Source organism: Delphinapterus leucas, chromosome X (assembly GCF_059928025.1).
Source record: "Delphinapterus leucas isolate spDelLeu-1000000601 "Yukka" chromosome X, BTC_Dleu_Yukka2, whole genome shotgun sequence".
Taxonomy (NCBI): Eukaryota; Metazoa; Chordata; class Mammalia; order Artiodactyla; family Monodontidae; genus Delphinapterus; species Delphinapterus leucas.
The window spans coordinates 37272554-37292549 of record NC_143150.1 but is presented as its reverse complement, the minus strand read 5'-3'; the positions used below and the strand labels follow the sequence as shown (position 1 = coordinate 37292549).

The following is a 19996-nucleotide window of genomic DNA, read 5'->3' as shown; positions in this document are numbered from 1 at the left end:
AGTATCTTTGTCTGGTTTTGGTATCAGGGTGATGGTGGCCTTATAGAATGAGTTTGGGAGTGTTCCTTCCTCCACAATTTTTTGGAAGAGTTTGAGAAGGATGGGTGTTAGCTCTTCTCTAAATGTTTGATAGAATTCACCTGTGAAGCCATCTGGTCCTGGACTTTTGTTTGTTGGAAGATTTTTTAATCACAGTTTCAATTTCATTACTTGTGATTGGTCTGTTCATATCTTCTATTTCTTTCCTGTTCAGTCTTGGGAGGTTATACCTTTCTAAGAATTTGTCCATTTCTTCCATGTTGTCCATTTATTGGCCTAGAGTTGCCTGTAGTAGTCTCTTAGGATGGTTTGTATTTCTGTGGTGTCGTAACTTCTCCTTTTTCATTTCTAATTTTACACTAAGAAGCCATAAACAACTCAGTTTTTAAAAAATGGGCAAATGGGCCTGACTTCCTGCCCAGGCGCAGAGCCGGGCCGCAGGGAATGTCCTGGGACAAGTCCACGGAGACGCTCGCTGTACCCCGCCCGGCTCCACTGCTCCCTTTAGGGCCTGAGGCTCGCTGTGTTCCAAAATGGCCGAGGAGTCCGACAAAGCCGTGAAGTACTACACCGTGGAAGAGATCCAGAAGCACAACCACAGCAAGAGCACCTGGCTGATCCTGCATTACAAGGCGTACAATTTGACCAAATTTTTGGAGGAGCACCCTGGTGGGGAAGATGTCTTAAGGGAACAAGCTGGAGGTGATGCTACTGAAAACTTTGAGGATGTCAGACACTCTACAGATGCTCGAGAATTGTCCAAAACGTTTACCATTGGGGAGCTGCATCCGGATGACAGGTCAAAGATAACCAAGCCTCCGGAAACTCTTATTACTACTATTGATTCTAATTCCAGCTGGTGGACCAACTGGGTGATCCCAACCATCTCAGCACTGGTTGTAGCCCTGATGTATCACTTCTACACATCGGAACACTAAACACGTTCTCAGAAGCCAGTGGAAGAAAAGACTGCTTTGGTCCTGGGAGAAAGAAGCCACCGTTAACTGCTTCAGCTGACAGAACCCTTCACCTGAAAATGAATTGAATACACCTGTTTTCCTTTCCTCCTACATTAGACACAAAACAAACCAAAAAGAACTGTTCTTTCTACTCCTGAATTTTTAGAGTGTGCCTTTTTATTCATCAGCTTTGTTTTGATGTTCCATCGCTATGTCATTTGCTTACTGTGGGCACAATCTTTTAAAACATACCACCATGAATGGCTCTTTGATATGTAATTGTCTGTGATGTTTGGAATCTGATTATTTGGCGGTCATTTAATGTGCTAATCTTTCAGATCCAAGTTGTCTGTCTGATGTGAGCAGGGGCGTCCTTGGATCTCTTCTTGTGCTGCTTCATCTAATTGAATAATCAGGTATTGCATGTTTCCAGTGTAGTTTTTTTTTCAAGGAAAGCCCAGAAATAATAGCTTAAAGATTTCTAATAATTGTTCTACTTGAACAATCATATAGACCATAAAAAGAGAAAGTGGTCTGCAAGACCTAGAAAAGATACTCGATCTTTTCTTTGATTAAAAACACCAGCAACATCAACAAAAGCCTGTGAACCATGAGAGAACATTACCACTGTCCCTTCTCTCAGCTTAAATATGTCATTCCGAAGAGATTCTCAGTTATACAGCTTCTCAGGTTTTACAGACTCCTCCTTCAAAGGTAAAAACTGTTTATGTGCTCCTATAAAGAAATGTTGATTCCCTAATTTGTAAAAACACACATTTGAAAGAGATTGTGGGACATTCGGAATCTGATTTTTGAAGAAATTTAGCTCTGGTGATGGGCCATGAAGAACTCTGGTGTGGACTGGTTCAGTCATCCCGTCTTTGTTTATTATTCTCTGCGCAGTGCTTTTTCTTTAAATGTCGAAACTTGAGAGATGAATTTATAGACTCGAAGTACTTTGTAGTTAGCAATGATTGTCTATTGGCCTGCTAGCCGACTGACGAGCCATGGAGTTCTTCAGAAATAACTAAACACATTGGAAAGGAATTTGTTTAAATTACAGAGCAGAGATTTTTATAATCAGTGACATGTGTCACCCTCTGCCTTTTTTGTCGCTGGAAGTTAGAGCAAATGTAGGAGGGCAGTGGGGCAGCTGCCTCACATGGGAAAATACCTTGCAGAGGAATCCTTTGTTTAGATTTTAATAAACATAAGCCTGGAACAACAACAAGAAAATGGGCAAATGACTTGAACAGACACTTCATCAAAGAATATATATGAATGGCTAATTGGCCAATAAGTACATGAAAAGGTATCTAAAATAATTAGTTACTAGGGAAATGCTAATTAAAATAACAGTGAGATACCAAATGCCAGCCACTAGAATGGATAAAATTAAAATTAAAAAAAATTTTTTGTCAGTCGACAAAAACACATGTAGGTGAGGTTTTAGAACAACCAGAACTCTCTTACATTACAGGTGCCTATTAAAGCAGCACAGCCACTTTTAAAAATAGTTTGGCGGTTTCTTATGAAGTTAAGCATACACCTAGTCGTGATTCAGCAATTCCATCTGGAGGTATTTACACAACAGAAATGAAAACATATGTCTACACAAAGACCTGCATACAAATGCTCATAGCAGCTTTATTTGTAATAGCTAAAAGTTGGAAGCAATCTAAGTGTCCATAAACTAGTGAATAGATAAACTGTGGCATAGCCATAAATGGAATACTACTTGGTAATAAAAAGGAATAAATTTCTGATACTGCCAATAACGTGTGAATTTCAAAAGCAGTAAGCTGAACAAAAGAAACCAGACACAAAAGAATACAGATTGTATGCTTCCATATATATCATATTTTAGATCAGCCAAAAGCAATCTATGATATATAAATAACGTTAGTAGTTGCTTTCTTTTTTTAATATTCTCCAATTATCTTTTTAAAAATTAATTAATTAATTTTGTGGCTGTGTTGAGTCTTTGTTGCTGTGTGCAGGCTTTCTCTAGTTGTGGTGAGCAGGGGCTGCTCTTCGTTGTGGTGCGCGGGCTCCTCACTGCGGTGGCCTCTCTTGTTGTGGAGCATGGGCTCGAGGCATGTGGGCTCAGTAGTTGGGGCACGTGGGCTCAGTAGTTGGGGCACGTGAGCTCAGTAGTTGTGGCTTGTAGGCTCAGTAGTTGTGGCTCATGGGCTTAGTTGCTCCATGGCATGTGAGATCTTCCCAGACCAGGGATTGAACCTGTGTCCCCTGAATTGGCAGACGGATTCTTAACCACTGTGCCACCAGGGAAGTTCCAAGTGGTTGCTTTAGACTTGAGGGAAGTGGACTGCAAAGGAACATGAGGGAACTTTCTGGTGTGATGGAAATGTTCTATATCTTGATTGGAGTGACTGTTAACATGAATATATACATCTGTCATCAAACCACACATTTAAATGGGTGCATTTTACTGCATGTACTTTATACCTCAGTAAAGTTAATTTGTAAAATATATTATTGAACACCAAACCTCAGTAGATACATACAGCAATAGACTAGATATCACTGAAGGGGGAATTACTGAATTGAATGAGAGATTTCATTCAATGAGATCTCTCAATGAGGAAATTACCTAGAATGCAGGATAGAGAGCTAAGGAGAGAGAAAATATGAAAGAGATATGAAGGATAGAATGAGAAGTTACAACATTTATCAAATAGGAGTTCCAGGAAGAGAAAATAGGGATAATGAAGAGGCATAATTTTATTTTATTTTATTATTTTTTAATTGAAGTGTAGTCGACTTACAATTGTGTTAATTTCAGGTGTACAGCAAAGTGATTCATATATATATATATATATATACTTTTCCAGATTTTTTTCCATTATAGGTTATTACAAGATATTGAATATAGTTCCCTGTGCTATACAACAGGTCCTTGTTATTTATCTATTTTATATACAGTAGTATCTGTTAATCCCAAACAAGGAGGCATGATTTTAATGGTTGAGAATTTTCCAGAATTGAACATAGACACGGGTGAAAATGTCCACTGAAACCCAAGCAGGAAAAATAAAAGTGAATCCATTCTCAGCCAAATAGGAAACTTGAAAGCATCGGAGTTGGCTCTGGCAACCCTTCAGGATCTTAGGGCCTTGCTGTCCTTGTCTAGGTTGCCTTTCTCACTACCTGAATCTTCTTTTTACACTTCCTTCCTCAGACAAATTGATGAGTTTGAAGGGGAAATCTGAAAAGCATGGTCTCTGAGCTCCCAGGTCTTCTTTTTCTCTTAATCTCGTCATTCAGAGATCTGGTGGACGTCGGTGTTCCCGGCTCTCTCATGGGGTTAGTATTTTCATTTTACTTCTACCTGTGAAAGGGAGATCTTGGCTTTGTTAAGAGAATTTCAGCACAGAAATAGGGAAGACTAGTTAGTTTGGGCAAAAGGGCCTTCCTGGAACACTGAAAGAACATTCCCTAAATGGCCACCTGTTCTACATAAGTACAAGATTGGCTGCTGGACTGGTGTGAATCCCTTCTTCCCTACCACACAGTAGCTTAAGGCTGTACTAGAGGAAGTGTGGCCAGTCACAAAGCCATGTCCAGTGAATTCTCTAAGGTGTTTTATTTTGATTCTATCTGATCAGTACTATATGGCTGTAGCAATGGTAGTCTCTCCATGATCTAGGACTTGCAGTCAGCTCCAAGCTCTCCTTCTAGCATAAATCCATAGCCTGAAAGGCCAGGAAAAGGAGGTGCAATTTAAAGGAGCTGGTCTTGCTTCTGGTGAGCAGCTCTTGGCTGGGTAGAGGAGGAGGTTGAAAATTTGGCAGGCTAATTTTTTAAGGTTTTAAAGGTTTTAAAATAGCTGTGGATTTCAATTACCCAGGCTCTTTATGTAGACTTCTCCATGTCTTCACTGGCAGGCCAGCTGGTAGCTGCTGCTGTATTTATTTTAAAACCTATTACAGCTTTTTCTTGATCTAAAGGAGAAAGAATATGTTCACATATTCACATCATTAGAAGTGTAACTTTTTTCCCCCAGCAAAACATGAGATTGGCATGTCAGGAATGCAGATGTTTGTCTATATCTGTGGATTCCGGCCTTTCTCACAGTGCCCTTGCTAATTGTTTTGCCAGGCGGCTTTTGGCTTTTACAAAGCAAACCTGACCTGTGTGTCACTGCCCTTTTTAACAAAATTCAATCTCAAAGAGTAAAATAAAGAAGGTACCCTTAAAGGATGTGTGGAAGGAAATAAGAAAAAGCCTCAATCAATAGAAATTGAATAAGAGGTTGGAACCTTGGGGTAAAATTACATGTAACTAATTGGAATTCTTTTCCTTTCCATGAGATAATAAAATTAGGCACCTTAATAACTATTCCTTGGGATTAAATGAATGGCCTGAGGATACTGAGGCGGGATGAGGGGGCTAGTCTGTAGTGACTAGGGGACGCAAGTCTATTGCTCCAGCTACAGACAAAATGTGTGACTGTATTTTCTGAATAACCAAACAGTTTACTGGTAGTTTAACAAAACTGATGGACCAGTTTTAATCAGAGTGATACAATTATTTGAGTCTGTGTGGAGAGACTGCAAATATCTAGATGAAAAACAGGAATAACTTGAATCAATCATTCATATGTTTTATGCTTCCACAGTATCAAGCACATGGAATGGGCAAACAGTTGAATAGTTTATTCAATTTTAGCTTTTTTACCTGGATGCTTCTGCAAATACTTTAAGTTGTTTAAGGGTAGTTACCATGCCTGATACTCCCTTTTCCTCGCACATAGCATCTACCACAGAACAGCCTGAAATAACTGCTTGATTAAATGGTTGATAGGATATCTGTGAGTCTGTATGAAGAACTTAAGTTTATATCAGTCTGTGGAGCTATCTGTGGCAAAGATGTCTAAATGATTCCCAAAGCTTCCTGCTCCCATTCCATGCTGTAGAGTTGCTGTTGGATAGTGGCTATCCAGCCAAGAACTGCATTTTCAGCCTCTGTCACATCTAGAGGGACCATGTGACTGGGGACTGCATTTCCCAGCCCCATCTCACAGCTAGATGAGGACATCTCACATTTAATTGAATTTTGGAGGAATTGCTTTGTGTCATTTTTAAGCCAAAGTAGTTAAAAAGCAGTGACTTTAGTCCATCTCCCTATCTACCAGCTGAATGGAGAGAACTCTCAGGGCCCTGGGGAGGGCAGAAGGATGAGATGGAAGGATCTGGGTCTTCAATGTCCACGTGAGCCCTCCACAATCAGGAACACTCACACTGGACTGGGAACTACTTTTACTGTGTTATGGCATTGAGAATTTGGAGTTTATGTATTAGAATAGCTAGCAATTTCTTAATTAATACACTGTGAATTTTATTATCTAAGCTCTACAATGATCTCTTGGAGGTAACTTCTACTGAGACTGCATGGTATCAGCAGAAAGAGGTAACAGGACATTCTCTTTTTTTGCGGTACGCGGGCCTCTCACTGTTGTGGCCTCTCCCGTTGCGGAGCACAGGCTCCGGACGCGCAGGCTCAGTGGCCATGGCTCACGGGCCCAGCCGCTCCGCGGCATGTTGCATCCTCCTGGACCAGGGCACGAACCCATGTCCCCTGCATTGGCAGGCGGACTCTCAACCACTGCGCCACCAGGGAAGCCCAGGACATTCTTGTAGGTCGCCATTGCCACAGCGCTGTCACAAGGGAACTGTGTGGGATGTCTTCTATTTGCCCTTTCTAAATCCCCTCTTCGCCCTTTTCTTCCTTGCTCTCTGCCCTCTGAAATCTGAACTGTATGATTACATCAAGGATTTCTCTTGCCCTCTGGCATCTGGCTGAGTTTGACTAATAGGAAACTCCCACAGGAGGTCAGAGGGAAGGAGGAGAGGGAGATCAGAATATTGATTCCCTTGGCTCTCTCACTGTGAGGTTTCCTAGGGATGGCTGTGTCCCTCAACCAAGGTCACTGCTCCTCTCAAGGCAGCCTTCTCCACACCACCTTCCCCTCTGCCTTCCAGCAGCCATCCTTTACCTTGTGCCTTCAGGTTTAGGGCTGGCAATAGCTTTGCTGCTACTAGCTCTGAGTTACTGCACTATCCATGATGTGGCCCCTATATCCCATCCACTTTTATATAAATAGCCCCTTTTATGTGTCAATTATATCTCAGTGAAGCTGGGGGAAAAATAGCTCCTTATTCAACATTTCTCGAATTCTCCTGTTTTTGAGTGTGTCATCTGTTTACGTTGAGACCCCCAATGGTACAGGGAAGCAGAATTAGATGTTCACAAGACAATCTCCGTTAGTCAATATGAATGGGGCCCATTGAATCCACCAGTCTCTTCCAATTCTGGGTATGTTCACTTTTAGGAGGGCTTCTCATTTTCCCCTACAACAGTAGCCATAGTGGCTAAAGACAGTGAATTTTTACCCTATCAGTGGGATCTGGGTTTGTAGCCTAAAGTAGCTGGCTACAAGTTTGATATTTCTTCAAAGTGTTATGCATTTGAATTTTATTTTCTACTAAATCTCTGTGTTTGTTTGTTGGTTTGTTTTTTGCAGTATGCGGGCCTCTCACTGTCGTGGCCTCTCCCGTTGCAGAGCACAGGCCCCGGACGCGCAGGCTCAGCGGCCATGGCTCACGGGCCCAGCTGCTCCGCGGCATGTGGGATCTTCCCGGACCGGGGCACGAACCCGTGTCCTCTGCATCGGCAGGTGCACTCTCAACCCCTAAATCTCTGTGTTTTAAACAAATGGAGCATAGTAGTTGTGAGTACTTGGCATCGGTGAGACCAGGCTTTAAGTTAACCTTCAAGTTTCCACTGTCTCCACTGATTATTAACTATTACCTTGGACAAGTTACTTAGTCTCTATAAGCCTCAGTTTCCTCATCACTAAAGTGAGGATAATAATATCATCCACCTCATGTGGTTATTTTGAGAACTAAATGCCTGACGCATATTAAGTGCTCAGTAAATTTTAGCTCCATATAACCATATGTGTCTGAATAAAATTGATGCTCCAAGAAGATGAGCCTTGCTTAGCCTCTAACTTCATGTACCCTCTGTATATAATGGCACATATCCCAGTTTGAGAAGCACTCATACACTTACATAAAGTCTAAAGTAATGTTTAGCAAAAGCAAAGGGGATACAAGGGCCAATTTGCTGATATTTCATTTCTCAGAAGAAAGAAAAGAAGGAAGGAAGGAGGGAGGAAGGGAGAGAGACAGAGACAGAGAAGTATCATCTTGAAGAGGCTGTATAGCATAGCAATTAAGAACATAAACTGGGGTCAAAATCCTGACTCTGTTACTTACCAGCAGTGTCACCTTGGGCAAGTTGCTTAACCTCTATGAGCCCCAGTTTTTTCACCTGTAAAATGAAGGATAATAATGATATCTGTCTCATAGGATTATTATGAAGATTAAACACATTAACAAATGTAAAATGCTTACAACCGTGCCTGGGACACAGTAAGAACTATAGAAGTGTTTATTATTTCTTAGGAAAATTCAGAACTTAGTTATACTTCCTTATAAAGAATGTTTATTTTGAATGGCATATGGAAGGAGGCACTATATGTCTTTCAAGTGCTTAGTGCCATTAAAGATTTGAATCCAGCCCTGTCTTGCTTGGAATTGTTTCTTGTGTTTGGAATATACTCCCCAGTTAACCCCACCCGACTTCCTTCCTCTCTACCTGCCAAAATTATATCCATCATAGCCCACCTCAAACTTTCCCAGGCAGTTAGCTGTCCTTTCTTCTCTGGGCTCTCACAGCACTCTGCTTATCACATTGTATATGTGGATACTTCACCCATTAACCCAAGAGTCCTTCTCTACATCTTTGTAACTCTCAGTGTCTGGCACGTGGTAGGCTGTCAGTAAACATTGTTTGAATTGAAACATGTATTCAGCCTCAGTCTATGCAATGGTCTCATTAATCTTCATCACAGCCAAGCAAAATAGGCATTACTATCCCCAATTTATAGCTGAGAACTCCAGACCATAGCAGAAGGAATTTTTGTTGTCAAGACCATAGAATCAAACATTTTTCTCATGCTAAACGTCAGAAGATCAATCTTTTTCCCAAATGAAGATAGCAGGAACAAGGCAGAGATGTGTGAGCCAATTTCAGAGCCATAGTTTGAGGTTAGAAAATAGGACACCTAATGAAGTTTCCAGGAGAAATCAGTCCAGGGTCCCGCCCAGTCAGGGGTCAGAGTTATTAAGCCGCAATCGAAAACTTAGGCTGAGACCCCAAAGTCAGTAAAAGGGTCAAAGCCAAGTGGAGACTGCCATAGAATCAGTCACCAGAACAGCCCTGAGAATGGTTATCAAATAGATAATGATGAGCAAATTATTCCTGACCAGTCAATCCAGAAGATAGACACAGGTCAATAAAGGGTTGAAGCTCCTCCTCAGGGAAACCAGGACACCAGACATGATATGAGGAGTCAAGACAGGTATCAACCAAGAGATTGACATTTGCCTGTTTTTTCTACCTACATGTTATGGACCATGCCCAATTCTGACTCTAAGCCAATCCGACAAAGTGAAATCACAACTATTAACATAACTTCCACTAATAAACTAGACCACTTTTTGATTAAAAACACTGGTTTGTAATTGATATCAAAGTTGTTAATTATCAACACTAATGCTTGAAAACTGCCTAGCCACTCAAGTTTGTTAGTTTCTTGGCAGGGAGAAAAAGAGGAAGAAGAAGAAGAAAGAAAGGACTTGTGTTTTGGTCTAAGATGCAGGACCCTATGGTAAATTGTTGCTATTATCATTGAATACTTTTTTATTTAGGTCATTTAAATGTGGAAACAGTACTATTAGTTGAATCTCAGCTAGCAGGTAGAACACATCTAAATTGTTCCTGCTCAATTCAATCAAAACAGTTGACTAGTTTTGTGGATATGGTCTTGGTATAAGGAGAGCCATATTTGAAATATGGTTCATAACATATACAAGCATGTCTCTAATTGTGCAAACAAATTTGCAATAGATGGAGTCTCTTTAGACTTAGGCCAAATCTACAGACACATGATTGAGCTGAGTGTATCTGAAAAGGCTCAGTGTTTCTAAATTGTCCCAGCTTATTCAGATGGCCCCATAAACCAACAGAGTAGAATTTCTAGTTCTCTGCCATTGAGGGGTCACGGTCCTGGGTTAATGAATTGGAGTCACCGATTTTCCATCATGTCTGATTCATGAGCTCTGTCTAGATTCTGTTTAAAGCCTTTCTTATTCACCAGGGAGACTGTCTTCTGCTCACACAGCAAAAGAGAGAAAACCTAATGAGAACTAAGTGGAAAATGAAGAGTTCATTCTTCTTCGGATTCATTTTGGCTCCAGAGTGAACACACATGCTCGAGGGTGTGTTTTTGTAAACCTCCCTTCCCCCTCCTCCTAAGTTACTTAGTTGGCTTACCCCATGGTTGTGACTAAGTTGGAACAGTCCTCCTGGGTGTGCCTTTCTCTTTCTGGAGAGAGTTCAGAAGAAGCAAGATCAGATCGTTTCGACCTGGAGCAGACTAAGTTTGGGGTTGGGATAACAAATCTTTTGTCTTTTGAGTGCCTTTCACCTTTGAGTGTCTGCTAAGATGTCACAAGACACAGTGAGAAATAGGAGTTTTTATTCCCATGGGGACTATTGTTGGATTCTATAAAATTTGGCTATGTGTCTAGGATCCAGTTGTTATTTGCAGGGCACAGTTGAGAAAAATGTCCCAATAGACTATCTCAAAGCATATATACAAGTTGCTTCACCCGAATAAATCTATTTTGCATTATACGTGTAGTTCGGAGTTGGTTTGCACACTTATTAATCCCGGAGAGCCCTGGAGGACAAAGTGTAACGTTTGTACACTCAAAGCAGTTCAAGAAAAATTCAACAGTCCAATTCAGACCTCAAGAAGAGTTCTTTTAATGACTGCTAGTTACTCCTTTAACTGCTATAACTATGACCTGCATTTTCAAATCTCCCCATAGGCCTCACGGCCCTATGCCAGGGTCCTAGGCACTCTCAGTCTTTTCTTGCCTAAGCTGTTTGAATAAGAAAAAGTCAGGCTTCTTTATTCCCAAGCTCCCTTGAGTTTACTTTCCTCCTTCACTTTTCTTTCACCTACATTTTGTCCATTCCAGAATTGGCCATGTGGACAAATAGAGGAAGTAGTTGTGTGCTGTGATTTCAGAGGCACCACCAGAGAGCACCACGCAAGGATTTCCACTGCTCAAACTCAGTGTCTCTTCTAAGAGCCAGACCTACTTTCTGAAATCCTTTCTTCCCTTGTAGCAGCAGGACTTGAAGTCTCTGTTTATTTCCCTTTCTTCCATAGCTGCCCAGCTTGGACTTTTTCCCCCTAAACCTGGTTGCAGAGTTGATGGCAATCGCACTGGCCCCTCACCTCTGCTGATTCTTCTGGCCCCTCACCCTCCGCCATTTGAGGGTCTAGAGCTGTGGCTGGCAAACTATAGTCCCCTGTCCAAATCTGGGCATTCTGTAAATAAAGTCTTTCTGTAAATAAAGTTTTATTGGAACACGGCCACGCCCACTGGTTTACGTATTGGCTGTGACAACTTTTGCACTATAATGGCAGAAGTGAGTAGTTGTGACAAGAGACTACAGATGGCCTTTAAGGCTTGAGATATTTACTATCTGATAATTTATAGAAAAAGTTTGCTGCTCGACAGGTTTGAAAGCTAATCACTACAAGAGAACAAGCACACATAGCAAACGTGGAGCCCAGTTGTAAAATTTACAACTTCTTATGTAATAGTTTCTGGTCAACTGTTTCTGACTCCTCAAATGGAAAACCCAAGTCCAGATGGACTTCAGGTGGTTGCTTTCAATTCTGTAGGTGGACCTTACCCTCTGCTCCATGCCTTCTCTTTCTGTCGGATGTAGGGGTGGGCAAGTGAATTCAACTCTATAAAGGTCCATCTTCCCAGCATATAGTCTCAAGATGCAATCCAGGCAAAAACTTCAGATGCCTCCTTTATATAAAATAGGCAGTTTGTACCTCTGGGACACCTAGACCACGTGACATTTAGGTCCACTAGGTTTCTTCCTGCACTCTGCACTCCCTACCACCAACTCCATCCAGAAATATATTTACATAGGCACTCTACTTATTTCTTATCTTGGATTAAAATATAAATGTGCTCTGGAAAAGGATGACACAGTTAGCCAATAAAACCTTGGTTGGATTATTTTTATTAGCTTCCTATCAGATGGCAGGACTCTGAGTATCAAATGCTCTCTGCTTCGGAGACTCTATATTCTCCTTTTCCCAGAGCTGAGGTTACTTGCTTTCCTCCTGTAGGCTTCGGCTCCATCTGTTCTCAAGGACCAATCCCAGCCTTGGTCAGGAAGGATTAACAGCCTCCTAGTCTGATACTCTGGGAAAGGGCATTAGGTTAACCTTGTTTTAGGCGAGACCCGACTTTGTGTTCCAGCTCTAACTGCCCTGCAGCCTTATTTCCTGATTACTCATTTTGTCTTGTTTAACTATCTAGTACCTCTAGCTCTACTCTGTCTATGTGCTCTTGGGACAGGAATCCTGTCATAAATCCCTAACACAGTGGTTGGGGCCCAGCTATCTGCCAACATATATCCTGGATATTGGTTTTCTACCTGGATTTCCAAGTGTCACTCACCTCTGGATAACCAGTTTTTAATATTCTTTCCAGCTGTGGGGCACCCACGATCTCATTTTAGATCCCCCAGTGCCTACAACGGGACCATTAAACAAATGATTACTGAGTCTCTGCAGAAGATTCCTTCTCCTGTTCTTAGAGACTAATATTGACTCAATTAAGGGGTTTCCAGCTCCCTAATGGTTACCCCTGGGCCTTCCCACAATGAATTAGAGCCTTGGAGGTCCAAGGACACCAGCCTTGGCTGCGGAAAGAAGTATCATATAGTCTATGAAGGTTCATGGAAAATTTGACTCATCTGACATTTTTGAGGCTGACTAATGTGATTTTCATGGCTATTTTTTGTTCCCCCTATTTACGTTCTTAGTATCATTTTTGCTTGCTTTTCTCACGTCCTTTTTAATGTGTCTCTTTTTAATATTTGTGCACCTTGTCTCTGATGACTGAGAAATCTGATGAAGACTGCAGTGTGAGGGTTTCCCCTCTAGGATGGGTTACCCTGGTATGAGTTGTGAGGTTTTGACTTAAAGTTCCAAGGAGGTCAAACTACAGCCCTAATCTCTCCAGCATCTTAACCATGGCATCCAGGAGAGGCCGTCAGAATGGGAGACAGGATTCTGGATGGAGAAGGAGAACCTTACTTTGTCCTCTCCTGAAGCAGCATGTAGCACAACTCCTGACAGAGTATCTGCTCATGAAAGCATTTGTTAAATGAATAACAGTATGAATTTTTAAAATACTGACTTAACCCGTTCATTCCATTAACATTTTCTGTAGGTTCTCGGTAGTGTCTTCATTTGGCCTCAATACTCTTTGTCTGACCAAAGTAATTAACCTTCATCTCTCTGTTCCCCCAACACAGTGAGAAAACACAGCCTATGCAATTGGAGAGCATTTGAATTTCTCCCTAAAAGAGAAGCGTTGTAAGCAACACCAAACCTGAAAACTTTGAAGTGGGGTGACAGCTTATATTTATGGCATTCAGTAAAATTTCTTGCTTGAAAAGAACATCCTCTTCCATGAGAGACTTGGATGACATGCGGGTGAACTGAGATAGTGATAAACACTGGCTTGGCTTTCAACACAGCTTGGGTTCATAAGGCACAGTACGCCTGGCCTTGTCAGATGGATGAACTCTACAGCAGCGGACAGTTCTCGATGCTTATCAGCTACACCTAGTGTGCTGTAACTGTGGTGCAGCCCAGAATTGGCAAAGAAAATGTCCTGCTGTTTGTTTGTCTGCTCAGACCTTGTCTCAGCCAGTTTTAAGATGTGGTGACTCTTATCTTCTTACAGTCTTTTTGGGATATTTGTCATCTTTTTATAGATGAGGAAACTCAGACTCAAAGAGGTAAAGGGCCCAATGCATCAATCACCCAGCTCGATTTGAGACTAAACTCAAACTTGGCTTTCCTGATTCCCTGGTTCAGGGTTCTTTTGATCTCCCCATGCTGCCATCCTTGCTGTGGTGACACTGCTCATTCTCACTGGGCTAGCTTGGCTCTATGGCTGTCTCACCACTGAGGTTATATCTGACATTTTAACCACTGATTGAAAAGTAGAAAATAATAGTTCGTAAACCCCAGTCACTTAACTAATTATTCAACCAAAATACTACACGTACAGGTAAAAACAGAAGTCGTCACTCTCCCTCAAAGTAGCCACCTCTCCACAAATTCTCCATGTAGGGTGAATCAATTTAGCTAATTGTTTTGGAATATTATTTATCAGCCATGGAAACAATCTGATATGTTTTGTTTCTTTAAGTTTGCCTCAGAACAATTCTGAGGACTTTGCTTTCATTAAAAGACATACTCAAGACACTTTATTGACTTCCCACTGACACACAGATAATTAACAAATATTTATTGTTTGCTTCGTACAAGATGGTCTTATAGACACTGTGCGTGTATTGAAAGATAGTATTTCATGAGCAACATAACATATGTGGTTCCTGCCTTTGAGGATCTTAGAATCCATTTAGGGAGAAAGGGCTAATACTTATGAAATGGGCACAGAACAATACAAGAGGTACACAACCAAGTGCTAGTGTGGGTGTTATTGATTATGAAAAGGGAGAGATGTCCTTAGTCTGGGGGCAGACAAGGAAGACTTTTCAGAAGATATTGGATTTGATCTAGGCTTCAAAAACCTATTAAGATTTTGATAGGCAAAGGAAACAGAGGAAAGTATTTCCAGGTAGAGAAACAGCATAGGAAATATAGTAATGAGAAACATAGAAGTTAGGATGACAATGAGATAATCAGTATAAATGGAGTAGAGAGTGTCTGTGGGAGGGTAAGCTTGGCCCAAACTCCTCTGCTTAGTGTTCAAACCCAACATTAACTGCCCTCGTGTAATCGTGCTACAATCCAATGACTTTTCTTCTTCCCAAAGAGCAGGCTAGAGGATCATTATCCTGATAAAATCTAATGTCTTAGTGGTGTCACCTTCCTCCACACCCAATTGAGACCAAAACCAATTGCATTTCAAAAATTTAGAGGTAACTCCATCAAAGCCTATTAAATCAGTGTGAGCATACAAAAAGCAGATGTAGAGCATTGCTCCTTAAATGAATGTTTTGTCCTAGGGTGAGCAATGTTGTTAGGGATCATAGGGAAGGTCATGGAAACGCTTTCGGAAATGTTGGATGCTAGAATGAATCGCCTTCAGTTTCAAAAGAGCTTATTTATCTTTCTCATTTACAGTCAAGATATGGTGAAAGGGAAAAGTTGCTCCTAAATAACAGCAGGAAAATACCTAATGTTTTAGAGAATGAGCTGGCTCTTGATAGAATTGATCTACCTCCTGGGCAAGCTGTGTGTGATGTAAGGTCTGAGACATTCTTTTCCCCAGTGCTCCCATTACTGCTTCAGATTCCTCGTTAAGCCAACAGTTTGGGAGTTTTCTTCAAACAACGCTCCTGTGCATATTCACAAATAAGCCCCAACTCAGTTCCCTGGTCTTTCATCTGAAGATGACCCATCTCACGTGTATTTGAATACATTTCCCATAATTACCCCCAAACAGCTGCATTTTGATGATCTGCCTGGGGAATAACTGTAAATTGTTAAAATACAGTCAGCTCATCTCACCAGTGAATAATGTGCTCTCTGGTTCCACCAAGTGAAAATGAGCATCTCAGATCCTTTTTGTCTGGAATGATTTCCAGGGAAAGAATGAGTGACTGAGACTGCTGACGCTTTGGAGAAGAGCTGTCTTTGACAGTTGCTCCAACTGGCTTGTTTTGGGATAGGCTTGTATACCATGTAAAGTGACTGATTCCACAATCATCCAACCATTGTTCCCTTGTCCTCCTGTTTACACACATCAGTGTTGTTGGTGTTTGGAAGCTCCTAGCAGGCAGGGAACATGCTCTTCAGAACTCTTCAGAGTTCCCAAGACAAGAGCAAAGGATCTTTTCTCATTGTCAAAATGGCCACAGAGTTGCTACAAGACAGATTTGGGGCAATGTGGTTGGCTGTGTCAGGCTCCCAATTCCAGATAGAACTGGAGTGGGTTAGCTAAATAGGAGATGAGGTTAAAAGGAGTAGTAAATGTCCAGATATTTTTATTGGTTGATTTGCCAAATTCTATCCGTAACCAATTAGGAAAATGGTAACTTTTTTTTATGTAACTAGAGGCAGATTTGGAGAGCAGTTGAGTTTCAAACAGAAGTAGTGCTTACATCCAATGGCCAAATGGTGTTTATGTATTTAGGGGTAGGAATTAAGGTTGCTTTTCCTCTAAAACAAGGATTCTCAACCTCTCCCAGAGGAGGAATTTCTGTGGATAGAATCCCCAATTTCTCTTGTGGTGTGTGCCCTGTGGGAGTGTTGGAGACGTCCTGCTCTGGGTTCTCACCACATAGAGATTTAGGGAACAAGTCACACATGGGACAGGTTCTTGGAAAGCCTATGTTTGAAACTCTGAGGAATGCATATGCTGCATCAATGCAATCTCACTTCTTCAATGAGGAAGCTCCTTCCTGACTGGCAGTCTGGAGATGCAGTCTGGAGAGAATCCTTCCCTGGTGCTCTCCTGATTACAAATTGGTTATTTATTCAGTTGATGCATTCACCACAGCCATTCTTTTTCATTTCTGTAATTTACTGCTGGACATTGTGGTATAGTAATGGTCTCAATTTGTTCATATCTCCCTGTTCCATGCCCTTGTATAATCTCCTTCCACACTCACTCTGGGGTTGGTTGTGTGACTTGTTTTGGCCATTGGAACAAGTAGCAGATGTAATGCAAGCAGAGACTTGAAAATTGCTCACACATTGGGACTTGCTCTCCTTCACTTCTTACAGGAATCTGTAAAAGGACAGCAGGTGAAGAAGCTTGTGCTAGCCTGCCAAATGAAGAGAAATATGGGGCCCAGTCACCCCTATTGCCCCTGTCAATAGGCTACCAAATGCCAGGCATGTGAGTGAAGCTATTTTAGATCACCTAGCTGTTAGCCGACTCACAACTTGACCACTATACCACAGCATGAAAGAACCCAGCAGAGATCACCCCAGCTCGCTCAGATCAGAAGAATCATCAAGGGCAGGCACTAGGGTGAGGCAAGTGAAGTGCCTAGAGCACAAATTTTAAGGAGGCACTCACTCTTAGGATCATGCAAGTACAGAGTTGACAATTGCACAACCCTATGGAGTGGGTGCCTCCTTAAATGTTGTGCCCTAGGCATTTCACTTGCCTCCCTCTAATCCTAGCCCAGTGAACCACTCAGGCGACCCACAAAATTATGAGCCAAATAAGTGATTGTTGTTTTAAGTCATCAAGTTTTGGGGTGATCTGTTACACAGCAATAGATAACTGGTATACGTTGGCTATTTCCAACATTCTCCCCCTCCACTCTCTCTCAAATGGCAGAAGGAATTGAACTGCAAGTCCAACCAAGTTACTGAGATCCTAGAGAGAAGATCTCCTGAAGCAATAGATGAGCAGAAAGTTTTCCATATGAGCTATGGATTCCAAGTCATCACTTGTTCTTGGCATGACTTAGTCTAGAAGTTGATGGCACACCATTCTTCACAAAGTTGGTATTCACTGACTTATTGCTGGCAGGGTGTAGCTGGCTCCTTTTTCTTCTTCTATACCTGGCTCAATCTAATGAGCCCATACTCACACCCTTGCTCTCCTCCACAGCACTCATTAACCTCCTGAGCAAGATTGACCCCTCTGTCTGCTTAGATCCATGGTAATGACGAGGTTTTTTGGCTTAGGTGAACATTTGGGTCTTGTGTGCCCACTCCATGGTCATCTTCTAATGTGAAACTAAGAGCAGCTAGATTAACATAACCCACTACCTTTTTACCTTATGAAAGAAAACCTCTTATTAAAATAACAGCAACAATTATTATCTCTAAATATTGTCTTTTTGAGAAAAGATAATATAAAGTAATTAAAAAAATAAATTCTGCTATACACTTAGTTCTCTTTCTCACAATAAACTTCAAATAACCTACCCCAGATAGTACTTACCCTGATAGAGAATGTTTCTCACACACATCAGACGTCAGAAAGCTGACCCACAGTTAGCTGTTTGTGTATTTCAAGCAGTTCAAACAACTTTCATGCTCTGATAGCTTTGCTCTGCTTGCAGTCCATCAAGTGCTTTGCTTTTATTTCTAATTGCGTTAGCGAAAGTACCTAATGAACAGCCACATCATTACTAATTTCAGGTACTTCAATGTTTCTCAGTTTTTTTAATGGGAAGATTGTATTCTTTTCACATGGCTCTTTCCACCTTTTCCTTTTTAGGTGCTTTCTTATATCTTATACTTTTTAGATCCTAACAAAAATACTAAAGAAAAGTCAGGATCCATGACTTGACCTTTATACATGTTGAGATGGTCTCTTTCCAATCAAGCCTTCTCTGGACCTAAAACAGTTGTCTTCCCCAGGCAGGACAGGGGGCTCCTCATACATGCTCCCAAGAACTCCTGGCTCCTGGTGTACATTACATTGTCATACTACATTACTTACTTATGGTCGCTTACTTATATCCTATGCCAGAATATAAGTTTGTCATGAGTAGAATGGTATCTCACTTTTCTCTGTATCCCCAGCACAATGGCTTACACATAGTAGATGCTCAGTAAATTTGGTAGAATTATTCTATGAATGAATGACTGAATAGGACTAAAAACTGAAGCTGGGGAATCATTGTGGCCCTTTAAGGCATATAACAAAGAGGATGAGAGCAAAGGCTTTTGAATCAGACTGGTTTCATTCTCTAGCTCCAAATTATACTAGCTGCATGGCCTTAGGCAAGTCACTTAACCCCATGGTGACTCAATTTCTTTGTCACTTGACACAATGTCTGGCACATGGTGAACAGGCACTCAGAATGGTAGCCTCTCCAATTTTATATTATTCCCCCCAAATAAAAGATTAAAGAATATTCTTTTAGCTTTTTAAGAATCATCTAGTAAGAGATTCATGCTTTGTAATTAAAGAATAATTCTCTCTCTAAAAAAATGGTAGCCTCTCTCAATACTGGTGGTAGTAGAAGTAGTAACCACCGAACCCTTTGGGCTTTCAAAATGAGGTCGGCTTTCACTATGCAGGGCCCAGGACCCTGAGAGTGCATTGACAACAGGATAGCTCTGCAATAAGTCACACGAAACAAATGGAGCAATTCCCATAAAGGTTGAATTAAATGGTGCAAATATCCATGGTTAGGTAGTTATTGCACTTAGCAGAATTGGTGGGGCCGTAAAATGAGACTGCCCTTTTGTTGTGTTTTTTATATCAACAGACCATAACATTTTACACTAACAGATGAGAATCACTTTGAAGTGATTGTGCTGTCCTTCCAAATAACAACCTTGGGGAAACATGCTTACACCAAAGCAGCCACTAGAGCCCAAATACTTTGGACTTTTTTTGGGGAAATGTCTTTAGAATTGACCTATGAGACACGTAAGAAACAAGGTTTTTATATTTCAGTTGTAGTCACACATCCTGTGTGATGAACATACACGCCGGGCATCAGCACTGGCCTCTGGCCCTGATTCCACAGCATAGTTTCCCAAGAGCCCAGCTTCCACTGTGACAGAACTTCTAATCAGTGGGGAGAAAGGATTCTTTCTCTTGGATTTTCACAGAATGGTTCTAGGAATGGGAAAGTGTCATCTGTTGTTTCCTACTAGACCTTGGAGTATTGGGATAAAGTATTTTAAAAGTCAAAAATGCCTTAAGTATTTTCACGTTAATTTTTGCTAACTAAAAAAGGTGATGTTTCCTTCATTATATTAATAAAAATGCCAATATTTTCTACTTCATAAATGTAATATATTCCATTGTAACAAAAAGTAAAGCATTGTATGAGGA

The 19996-nt window shown here is 41.2% G+C and overlaps 1 pseudogene; it reads left to right on the top strand.

The window, feature by feature from the left end:
- The first annotated feature begins 551 nt into the window (after window positions 1–551).
- On the top strand, window positions 552–1158 carry LOC111165775 (cytochrome b5 pseudogene; annotated as a pseudogene).
- Window positions 1159–19996: the final 18838 nt, after the last annotated feature.